The sequence below is a fragment of the Ambystoma mexicanum genome, chromosome 2p (genome assembly GCF_040938575.1).
Source record: "Ambystoma mexicanum isolate Mex_15411 chromosome 2p, UKY_AmexF1_1, whole genome shotgun sequence".
In the NCBI taxonomy this organism is placed as follows: domain Eukaryota; kingdom Metazoa; phylum Chordata; class Amphibia; order Caudata; family Ambystomatidae; genus Ambystoma; species Ambystoma mexicanum.
The window spans coordinates 969592604-969604167 of NC_090923.1; positions in this window are offsets into that span (position 1 = coordinate 969592604).

The window sequence follows — 11564 nt, forward strand, 5'->3', positions numbered from 1 at the left end:
TGCTGGCAGGTGCCCCACGGTGCTGGGGGGTGGGGGTGCAGGGGAACATGAGTTGGACATGAGTGGGGGCCTGCTGGCAGGTGCCCCACGGTGCTGGGGGGTGGGGGTGCAGGGGAACATGAGTTGGACATGAGTGGGGGCCTGCTGGCAGGTGCCCCACGGTGCTGGGGGGTGGGGGTGCAGGGGAACATGAGTTGGACATGAGTGGGGGCCTGGTGGAGGCTGCCCCTGGTGGCTGGGGGTTGGGGGTGGTGGTAGACATGAGTGGGGGCCTGGTGGAATCTGCCCCTGGTGGCTGGGGGGTGGGGGTGGTGGTAGACATGGGTGGGGGCCTGGTGGAGGCTGCCCCTGGTGGCTGGGGGGTGGGGGTGATGGTAGACATGGGTGGGGGCCTGGTGGAGGCTGCCCCTGCACTGCTGAGGGGTGGGGGTGGTGGGAGACATGAGTGGGGGCCTGGTGGTATCTGCCCCTGGTGGCTGGGGGGTGGGGGTGGTGGGAGACATGGGTGGGGGCCTGGTGGAGGCTGCCCCTGCACTGCTGGGGGGTGGGGGTAATGGGGGACATGAGTGGGGGCCTGTTGGAGGCTGCCCCTGCACTGCTGGGGGGTGGGGGTGGTGGGAGACATGAGTGGGGGCCTGTTGGAGGCTGCCCCTGCACTGCTGGGGGGGTGGGGGTAATGGGGGACATGAGTGGGGGCCTGTTGGAGGCTGCCCCTGCACTGCTGGGGGGTGGGGGTGGTGGTAGACATGAGTGGGGGCCTGGTGGAGGCTGCCCCTGGTGGCTGGGGGTGGGGGTGGTGGTAGACATGGGTGGGGGCCTGGTGGAGGCTGCCCCTGCACTGCTGGGGGGTGGGGGTGGTGGGAGACATGAGTGGGGGCCTGGTGGTATCTGCCCCTGGTGGCTGGTGGGTGGGGGTGGTGGGAGACATGAGTGGGGGCCTGGTGGAGGCTGCCCCTGCACTGCTGGGGGGTGGGGGTGGTGGGAGACATGAGTGGGGGCCTGGTGGAGGCTGCCCCTGCACTGCTGGGGGGTGGGGGTGGTGGGAGACATGCATTGTTGATCAGTAGTGCAAGGTGACATGTGGGTTGGCTGGGGGGCATGCCCATGGTGGATGGGCTGCGTGCGGGACATGAGCAGGGGTGCAGGGTAGTCCCCCGTGGTGTGGGCTGCCTGCAGGGGCCGTGGAGGTTGTAGAGTGAACACCTGGGAGGACCCACACGGCCAATTCACGTGTAGTACTCCCCAGAACCCCTGAAATACACGTACCCTGCTGAAATCACATGTGGAACTTCCCACGCACCCCTGAAATACACATACCCTGCTCGCACGGGGCCAATCGCGTGTGGAACTTCCCGCGCACCTCTGAAATACACATACCCTGCTCGCACGGGGCCAATCGCATGTGGAACTTCCCTCGCACCCCTGAAATACACGTACCCTGCTGAATTCGCGTGTGGAACTTCCCGCGCACCCCTGGAATACACGTACCCTGCTCGCACGGGGCCAATCGCGTGTGGAACTTCCCGCTCACCCCTGAAATACACATACCCTGCTGAAATCGCGTGTGGAACTTCCCGCGCACCCCTGAAATACACGTACCCTGCTGGAATTGCGTGTGATACTTCCCACGAACCCCTGTAATACACGTTCCCCGCTTGGCGTTTGCTGTTTGCCAGCCCTGTGAACTGGTCCAGGGTTAGCGCAGCCCTTTGCGATTATTTGGGGATTTTGAAGGCTTTTCCATGCGCGAGGGCTTTCTTGGGAGCGTAACTGGCGCTGCTGCAGGGTCGCTGCGCCACGCTGCGCCACGGCTGGTTTTGGATGCAAAAGTCCATGAATACGCTGTGCGCGGAAATCGATTTTAGCGCATGCGGCTGGCGCAGACATTCGCACGGGCATGCTGTGCGCCAGTCGCGTGCGCCACTTTTGTGCGATTTTCCATGAATTACCCTGTAAGACTTGTGAGTGTCACAGGTGAAATAGTTTTAAGAGAAAAGCTGTAGTGAACCTGACTGAGGGAAGTTGATAGCCGAGAGGGGTCTGAGCTTGGCAGAGCGGGACCCACGGGTGATAAGTCATCACTCGACGTACAAGTATAAAGGAACTTTTTGTTTGTTATTTTGAGGCAAGAGACTTTTTATAGAAAAGAGACTTAACTACCGAAGGTCCTGATAGCTGAGAATAGAACTGTCGCCTCGTGTTGGGAAAGCTCGAGAGTGGCCCGTGCTGACAATGTGGGGAAGGGAGAACCCGGCTTCCACATGCCGATTTATCATTTGTGAACACTTCTTTCTTTTTTGTGAACCCTATTACACACTCTTTTTGTATTTAGTTGTAAGGATTGGCAATAGGTTGTTCTTAGTATAGGCCCTTTTATTTGACAAGACGCCACTAAGACTGCCTTATTTTTATTTGATGGTTTTAGCTTGCTCCCATCTTAGATTTAGGTTTAGATTAGGCTTTTTTTCCAATTTACCTATACAGTTTAATAAACACCCTTGAACTGTGATCACTTGTGCCTGTCTTTACTGTTGCCATCATGAGTTCCTTACAGAGTACACTCCCTTTGCTCACTGCAGGAGCGGGAAGTAGATTTATGCATTAGAGAAACATACTGCAGGTGTCATGTTGGCCATAGTGGACATGAAGAGCTTATTCACGGCCCTAACGGGAGAGCGGTCAGATGAGCTTTGGAGCAGCTTTTAATATTTCAGGGTGCAGGTATGGGGGCACTACGGATTATGTATCCCGATAAGCCTGATATAAATTCAATTCTAGCCAAAACAATGAAATTGGATGATGAATCCTGCCACACACATCCAGTTAATTCAGGAGATGTGGAGGGCTGAGATGGGAGAAGCATGGGAGAAGAATGTGGTGATGTTATACCACATGCTAAAGAAGGAACTTCCCAAGGAAGTTCAACACAGCTTAGATAAAGTGGTAGGAATGGAGGGCAAGAGTTGGCCAAAAATTCAGGCACATATTGTGCACTTTTGTAAAAGGAGGCAAGAAAAGAAAAAGGAGAATATAAAACAGGCACAGAAGGCAGAAGATTTGTTTGGAAGGGGCAGTAATCCCTAACTCTATGGATGGACAGCAGGGGCAATTGGGACAGCAGGGAAATGTTGAATCGGGTATGACACAGGGTTGGATGGACGGTTAAGCCCCAGGTCCAAGGCAAATGAGAGGGTTTCTGAGGGGTAAGGAAGGATTTCCACGAGGAAGTGAGGCCCGGTTTAATGGGCCAATAGGAAACAACTATGGAGGGTTCTATGGAATTCATTGTTGGTCGTGTGGGAGGTTGGGATAAGTGTCAAGCAATTGTCGAGACAGGTCACAGTATTTTAACGTGAGAGCTCAGCAGATGCAACCCCCGACCCTGCCATATGCCCCAGCCCCTGTGTAATGGCAGCAGGCATGGGTTGAACAAAACCCAGCGACTGGGGCTGCACAGACCTATGGGATCCCACCAACCATGATAGCACAAGCACCGGTACAGACATGGGAGAAATATCCTTTACCCCAAGGTACTGTTACTCATTATACTGAAGCAAGTGTTTTTGGAGGGAGCCCTTTTTCCCCTCCCAGGTGCTAATATGTACCAGGACTAGGACAGGCCACAGGGGTATCTGATGTGTCCGGTCCTGTCCATTACCACTGATACAGAAGTTCTCATTCATGGGCTACACAGGGGCTACACAATCTTGTATTAAAGGAAGATGAGTCCCCCTTGTCAGACAACAAGATGGAAAGACAGGGATTATCTGACACTATCCTGTCGGTTCCTTATGCTGAAGATCTACATATTAAGGTAGGTACTCAAAATGTATCTGACCCTTTCTTATATTGAACAGACACCCCACACATCTTTTGGGAAGAGACCTCTTGTGTAAGTTGCGGATGCTGATTGCTGTCACGGAGGAAGGCGTAGTATTCTCGACTCCAGGTTTGTATCTGGTAAGAAAAGCAGTGCGTTTGCATGCATATTGTAGTGACAGTGCAATCAAGGGGGTGCTTGTACATTCAACCTCGTTTCTTTATTGGATAATAGTTTTGTTGTGTTGTGTCGCAGGGATCAGAAACCAGACATAGTGAGTACCAATTGAGTTCTTGTTTTGGCCTGTTGTGCCACAGGAGATAACACCAGGCACCATTGTCACGATTCTCTTAGAGGCAGTAATGATCAAGAAGAACAGGGTGGTTCTCTCAGGTACTGATGAGGAAGGCGGAGAGTGATGCACAGTGCTGTGCATCGATCCGACTTAATCGCTAAGGGACGTGTCCGACAAGCAATTGTTCAAAGACACTTGAGGGATGGTTTTTGAAATTGGGGTGCCTTCCCATATAGCGATAGAGCAAAGTAAAGAACCACAGATCATGCTCATCATTAGAAATACAGCACCATATTGGAAGGAGGATTTGAAAAAAGTGCCAGACCATTTATGGACCAACAATCCTCATGACGTGGGGCTTCTAAATAGCTTTGAAGCAGTGCAAATAAAATTGAAACCTGGTGCGATATTACCAGGGGTTAAGCAGTATCCCATGTCCAGACAAGCAGACAAAGGTAATTACGGGACCATTATTGCACTGTTGAAACAAGCCATAATACAACCTTCTGTGTCCCCATGTAACACGGCCATTTACCCGGTGAAGAAAGCGAAGGGGTCGAGTTGGAGGATGGCCCAGGATTTGCGCCCTGTGAAAAACATGAGGTTATTCTCATTTCCACTCCCTTGGGACCTTCTGCACAAGTGGCCAGGGAAGGGCCATAGCTCTTGAATCCCGACCTGGGGGTGGAGAAGTGAGCGATGATCACCTGGCTGGAGGGTCCTTGGGGATTAGGAGTGAGACCTACTCAGGCGAGACACAGTATTCCCCATGCCCCTTCCAAAAAGGAACCCTCTATTCCAAAGACATTAATGGGATACTGTTATCTGGGTTCCATTAATCAAGGAAATGTTATGAGATACCATCGATCCAGACCTACCAGGAAAAAGGTTAAATATGGTTTGGGAGATCCATGGTATACCCCTTTTCCCATTGATGACAAATCCAACCCTCCCCCAACCTTTATGGGCTATTCAAGATCAGCCCCCTCATTTTGGCATACATGACTTTTGACAGTACTGGGATGCGGAAGTGATGACTAGGAGCAATGCACACCAACAAGCACCACTTTGATACTGAGCGAGGAAGAGGGCCTCAGAAGCGTACCATTGTAAAGATCAGGTATGTCTTGCTAACAAGCCTAACTATAGCCAGGCAATTAGTGAAAATGACACACACGTGCAATCCATTTACACAGTTTAGGTGTATAAAAGGGGTGTGTGCAGTAGAGGAATCAGAGACAACCTCAGGAGCAGTTGGAAGCCGTGCTGCAGCCTAAGAAACACCTCAAGGACCGGAGCAGCTGAGGGTGAGAGCAGGAGCTCCGTGGCGCAGAGGTGAGGAAAGAGAAGGAGACCAGATGTGGGGTCGTCCATCATTTCAATTAGAGACTGCTAATTTTCCTGTGGTGCTGCCAGAGCATGGGAGTGTCTGAGGGCAGTGTGAATGCCCCTGTGCTAAAGCCGTCCAGTTTATAGCCTGCGCGATGCAAAATATTCCAAACTGAGGCAGTGAGTTTTTCATAACGAGAAATCGGTGTTACTGTAACCGCAAGTGAAGCGCTATTGTCCATGAAGCTGTCCATGAAGCTGAACTGATAGAATCTAGCAGAGTGGTTACGTGCCTTGTTAAAGGAAAAAGAACGTTTTTGAAATCCTCCGAACATTGTGAATACTTAATTTGTGAGTCAATTAAAGTTTGCTGAAGTGGTTGCGAGCTTTGCAGGAACGTTTTCAAAGGTCTTCAGCAATAGAAGAAAAGTACAAAAATCAACGGCTATTGAATACCGAACTAAAAGGAAATATAAAGGAATTGAATGTCTAATGAATACTGATCTCAAAGTGAACTTTTCCATTAAAAGACAACAGTAAGACACTGAAGGCTGAATGCCAGTTACACATGAAATTAGCTTACAAGTGAAAGCATAATTGAATACTGTACTGTACAAGGAAATTGAATTGTGAAACAAACAAATACAATGCCAAATGCTAAATGTGTGTTGCACAACAAACTGATACAAATCCTGAAACTGAATAGAATTAAGCAACAAAAAAATACATTAAAAGACTGCATTAGACTATGAACTACAACTGAATATTCTGCCATTTGGAAAGGGGTGTGTGACAACATGGTGGCAGAGCTACAGAGTAGCTCAGAGGAAACCAGAAAAGCCCAAAGAACACCACCTTAACCCTGGAAACAATAAAGGCAAACAAGTGAAATTAACTTGACGCACAGGAGTTAGTGTCAAGGAACCCATGTGAGATATTGAAGTCTTGGGGAAAGGAACCATGAGGCCTGGCAAGTTTATCTATGTTGATTTAGGATTGAAATCTCAAGACTCCTTTTTGTCTTTGGATGATTACGTTTGGATCTTGGGGAAGGGAAACGCCGGGGTGACTTTGAATCTGGTGCATCCAACAACACGGCTGAACTCTTTAAAATATACAGAGGAACTAGCCAACCCTTCTGCAGTCTCCTCCTCCCCTCTTCCTTCCCAGACCCTGTGCAACGCACTGGCCTCACACTTCACCACAAAAACTCGGGACATCTTCAACACCCTTGCTACCCTCTCTCCCACCCCCTGCCTCCTATGGCCTTCCATCCTCCTCTCTCTCCTGCTTCTCCCCTTTCACACTTGATGAGATCACCAGAGTTGTCAGTTCTATGAAGATCTCCACCCAATCAGGTTTCCCCTTGCTCCTCCAGAACCATCAAGGACAACATTGTCTCTCTTGCCCCCACTCTTGCTGATTTCTACAACCACTCTTTTGCTACTGGATCTTTCCCCTCTGCCCTCAAGCACTCCCATGTGCACCGCCTGAACAAACCTTCAGCAGATCCTACATGTCCAGCCAACTACTGCTCTATTTCTATCACCCCCTTCCTTGTGAAACTCCTGGAGAAGTTGGCCTTTCCCCGATTTACCTCACACACTTGTTGGTGGTCTCCATGACAATCAATCTGGATTCCAAGCATCCAGAGGCAAGGAAATTGCTCTTCTGAACACCCGTGAAGAACTTCTCACTTCTCTGGATCCTAACTCTCTAGCTGTCCTCATTGTACTTCATCTCTCCTCTGCCTTTGACACAGTCAACCACTCCATCCTCATAAAACAGCACTGTGATACCCTTGGTTTCTCGGAGCGGGCACTGGACTTGCTGACCTCCTTCCTAACTGACCATCTGTGAAAACAGAAAAAGAATATCGAGGCTGAGTACCCCAAAAGGAAATACACCGAACACGGGTTACAAAGCAACATACAAAGTACTTTATTTTATACTGAACCCATTTACAAAAAAACAGAGCAAAATCATATAGCTATCGGCCCTCAGTACAACACAACGAACTCCAGTGTGGTTCAGTGTGTTCAGTGAGAGACTCTGTACATTCGAATGCATTCGCTTTTTATACATTTAGTGGGCGCGATGTCCAGCCCCACTTCGGGTTAATATTCCTTTTAATACATCACCGATCTAGGGTTTGTGCCAAGTCTCAATAACCGCATATAACTGGTTTGCCTTTAATACATGTATCAACAAGCGTATGCAATAACTGTGTATTCTAAAGTTTTCCATGCAGGCCTTCTTAAACATGAATACAATGTAGTTAAACAGATGTTCTTCGTTCAGTATTTGAATACATTGTCTCAACATATGCTCGTGGATTAGTTTCATTGCACGAGTAATCCTTCTACACATAGGTCAATGAAGGACAAGGTCTCAGTTCATGAGCTCAACAAGTAGCCTGCAGGCAAATTACACATTAGCTATGTACAGAGGTCAAGACGGCCATGTTGTATTCTGGAATGACATCGTCCACCATTTTGGCTCACCTGGTGACTTTTACACAACGAATCCTAAAATGGCAGTTTGACCTAAAATGGGGGCTTACATAGATTTAAGGTCAGGACCTTGCAACACAGATTTCTTTCGCAAGCGACTTTCGAGCAGCTTGGCGTAGGCCAATATTAATATATTTATTACAATAGGAGGCACGATATACTTTCTATTTCGACAAACCCTCCTTTTGGCCTATGCCAAGTGCTAAAAACTGCTTTGGATCTCCTTGCAAATAACTCCATGCATCATTGTCCATGCACCCTGAATCACTATCAGAAATATCTATTGCCATTAGGTCTTTTGCTAAAATATCTTTCAATACGTATTCTTTGGAAGTCTTATTTGGGGCATACACTTTATGTCCTATCGAACCTATCGCTTGTGCGCAACATCCCCCTAGCATCGAACACATACCAGGCAGACACTGAATACAGCAACAAAGAAACAACAGGATTCCCAAAATAATCAATAAGACCGAAAGCACCTTCCAACCCCAAGATCGCAAAAAGTCCCAGAACCAAGCGCTCAGATCCCAGTTTCCCTCGGGAACATGCACTTCGGAACTAAGGACGTGCAGATTCTGTATTGCCTTGAAGATAGTTGGGGAAGAATCTGGTACGAAAACACAGCAAGCGGACCCCACTAATTTGCATACTCCACCACGCTCAGCTAGAATGACATCTAATGCCATTCGATTTTGAAGTGCTACTAATCTTATCGCCTTTTGTTCTAACGTCATATTATAGAGTAAGTCCGTGGTCCGGTTGATGGTTCTCTCCAGTACTCTTGCTAGTTTTCTGATATCTTCTGAATTCGCTATCTGCCCCCAAAATGGCACAACTGATTTAGCGATATCTCCCAAGACTTGTGCTGGGGTGTCACCATTCCCATCCCGCTGTGGACGAGCCTTCGAAACTTCTTTTGTACTAGCTATAAACACCCCAGGCAACAAGATCCCTAAATAACAGGTTCCCTGCCAATCCCTGGGCAACCACGGCAATGCTACATTACCACAAAGTAGATAGTTTTGCCTACATACAAAGGTCTGTTCTCCCCAATCAAATTTGCAACGTTGGCACAACCTAAAAAATGTCCCATTGACTGAGTTCCATTTCTCTGTATGCAAAAAGAAACTGAATCGGGGCTATGGTTAACAGTGTAAGAAGGAGGCATGGCATCCTTATTGCCTATCGGAGCCATTTTAAAGAAAATCAAAGATTGGAAAGGACGAGACAGTTTGTCAGAAGGCCTAATAGAAGCAACATTCGGGTTTACTCCTATTTGCAAAAAGCGAGCATCCCAGGGGAGTCAAAACACGTTTCTCAAAACTATTCAAATTGGTGCCATCAAAGTTCCCTGAGATGCTATCATTCCATCGGCCAAAGAACAGTCCTCTAAGAGAAGCATAGCAGGCACTTGTCAACGGTAAAGGATGAATATAGCAAACTAGCCCTTATCCCCATGTTGTGGTAAATGTGAGCAGACCCAGCAGTTGGATTTATTAAAAATGGCATGTGTAGCATTCATGATAAGTAGTAGAGTGTTATTGTGGTACCTTTGTCTGTGCTGGGAATCCCGAGGGGATAAAGTGTGCAAATGTACAAAGGGAGTAGGAACAATGGGTGCACTTTCAGTAGGCAACAAAAGTTCTAAAGAGTGAGTTTCCTCGAGGTACCATAATCCTAAGGCAGCGACTATTAAAAAAACAAATATCATTATAAGAATACAACAATACGTTTTCGGGGCCCAGGCATTTTGTCCATTGTCCCGGTTGGTCACCCCCTTATTTACAAGTCCCATACGAGTGGTAGCGGTGGCGGGCATCGTAGTCTTCAAACGAAAACTTCAGAGTTTGTTGCTGGCGACCTCCCGGTCGAGCGACTTCTTAGTCCTTCCACCACCCCAGCCAACAGAATCCCCTTTCTCAAATTTGGGCAAAAAGCAAGCCCTCAATGACTCTTTTCCTTCTCCGAATGCACAGCCGAACCGTGCCGTAAGTCTATCTTCGTGGTCGCAGGTTATATCGTACTTTTCATTGTACTGATTGATCCAGAAACAATATGTCGTCACTTCCTGCTGGAAGCAACGTGTCGGAGGCAAGTGAAGGGGCTGAATTTGAATCAGCCGTTTCCGGGTGCAAAATTTGTGGAGAGTGTGGAGACAAAATGGCAGCTTCCCCAAGCCTCCCGGGCTCAGAGATATTCTCCAACACACTCTCAGTGCTGCTTACTGCTTTGGGATCATTGGTTGCAGTATCAGCGAGGGGTTCTGTTTCTTCTGTAGCGTGTGGCACAGGGTGAGGAAGTTTCTTGATGTGCGACGCGTGGATCCAGTTCTTTCGTCCAGCTACCCGTACTGCTGTCTGGGTGACCAACAGGACTTGGAATGGCCCACGCCAGCGAGGCATGAGGCAGGAGTTGCGCTCAAATGATTTGACGAGCACCCAACTCCCAGGCCGTATGCCGTGGCCCGGGCCCTCGTTTCTCGCACAGGTAAAGCTTCTCGTACCTGGTGATAAATCAAATACAGGTTTTTAGTCAATTGGCTACAATAATCTGAAAGTAGTACATTTTCAACATTCTTTAAAGTTCGACATTTTGGAAGGTTCCAGATATTGGCAGGTCTCCCCATTACCACCTCAAATGGAGAGAGCCCAGTCTTAGTTTGAGGGGTTGTACGCATGGCTAGGAACACGATCGGTAAGGCGTCCGGCCATTTTAGTTTGGTGCCGGCACACGTCTTAGCGAGCTTGTTCTTGATGATACCGTTGTGTCTTTCTCCTAGTCCGGCGCTCTGAGGATGTCTGGCCGAATGGAACCATTTGTCAATTCGTAATGCTGTACATATCTGTAGAATTACAGCGGTGACAAAATGTGGACCATTGTCCGACCAGATAACTCTCGGCAAACCGAGCCGGGGGAAGTATTCCTTTAACATGGTTTTCACAGTGGTCATGGCTGTAGCATCTTTAACAGGGAAAGCCTCAACCCATTTACTAAAGGCACAAATGACCACAAGGACATACTTTAGATTGTTGCATTGTTCCGTTTCAATGAAATCAAAATGAATAACTTCGGAGGGGACAGAAGGTGGGCCAAAACTTCCCCTTGGAGTTGATGTCCCCTTTCCCACATTGTGTTGTAGGCAAATCATGCAGTTCCTGACATAGCGCTGGGCAATTTTCGAAATCTTGTCATTTGCCCAAACTTTTTCTAACATTTTCGTAACCTGCTGGGCACAAACATGTGTAGGGCCGTGTGCCATGACAACCATCATCATGACATAGGGGTCAGGTAACAGCCATTTTCCTTTGACCATGTCCACCCAACACCCATCATCATCAAGTTTCCCCAAGCCTTCAGCCCACCTCTTAGACTCTTCCATTGTGGCGTCAGCTTGGATATCCTGTACATACCCAACACCCTCATCCATTACATAGGCATCTACAGTCTCCCTTGAAACATACATCTCCGTGAAGAGATCTGTGGCAGTTTGTCTAGCTATTTGATCAGCGAAAGCATTCCCTTTTTGCAATATCATCTACAATCTTTCGATGTGCTGCACATTTCATAACTGCTATCTGAGTAGGGAGCGCAAGCGCTGAGAGTA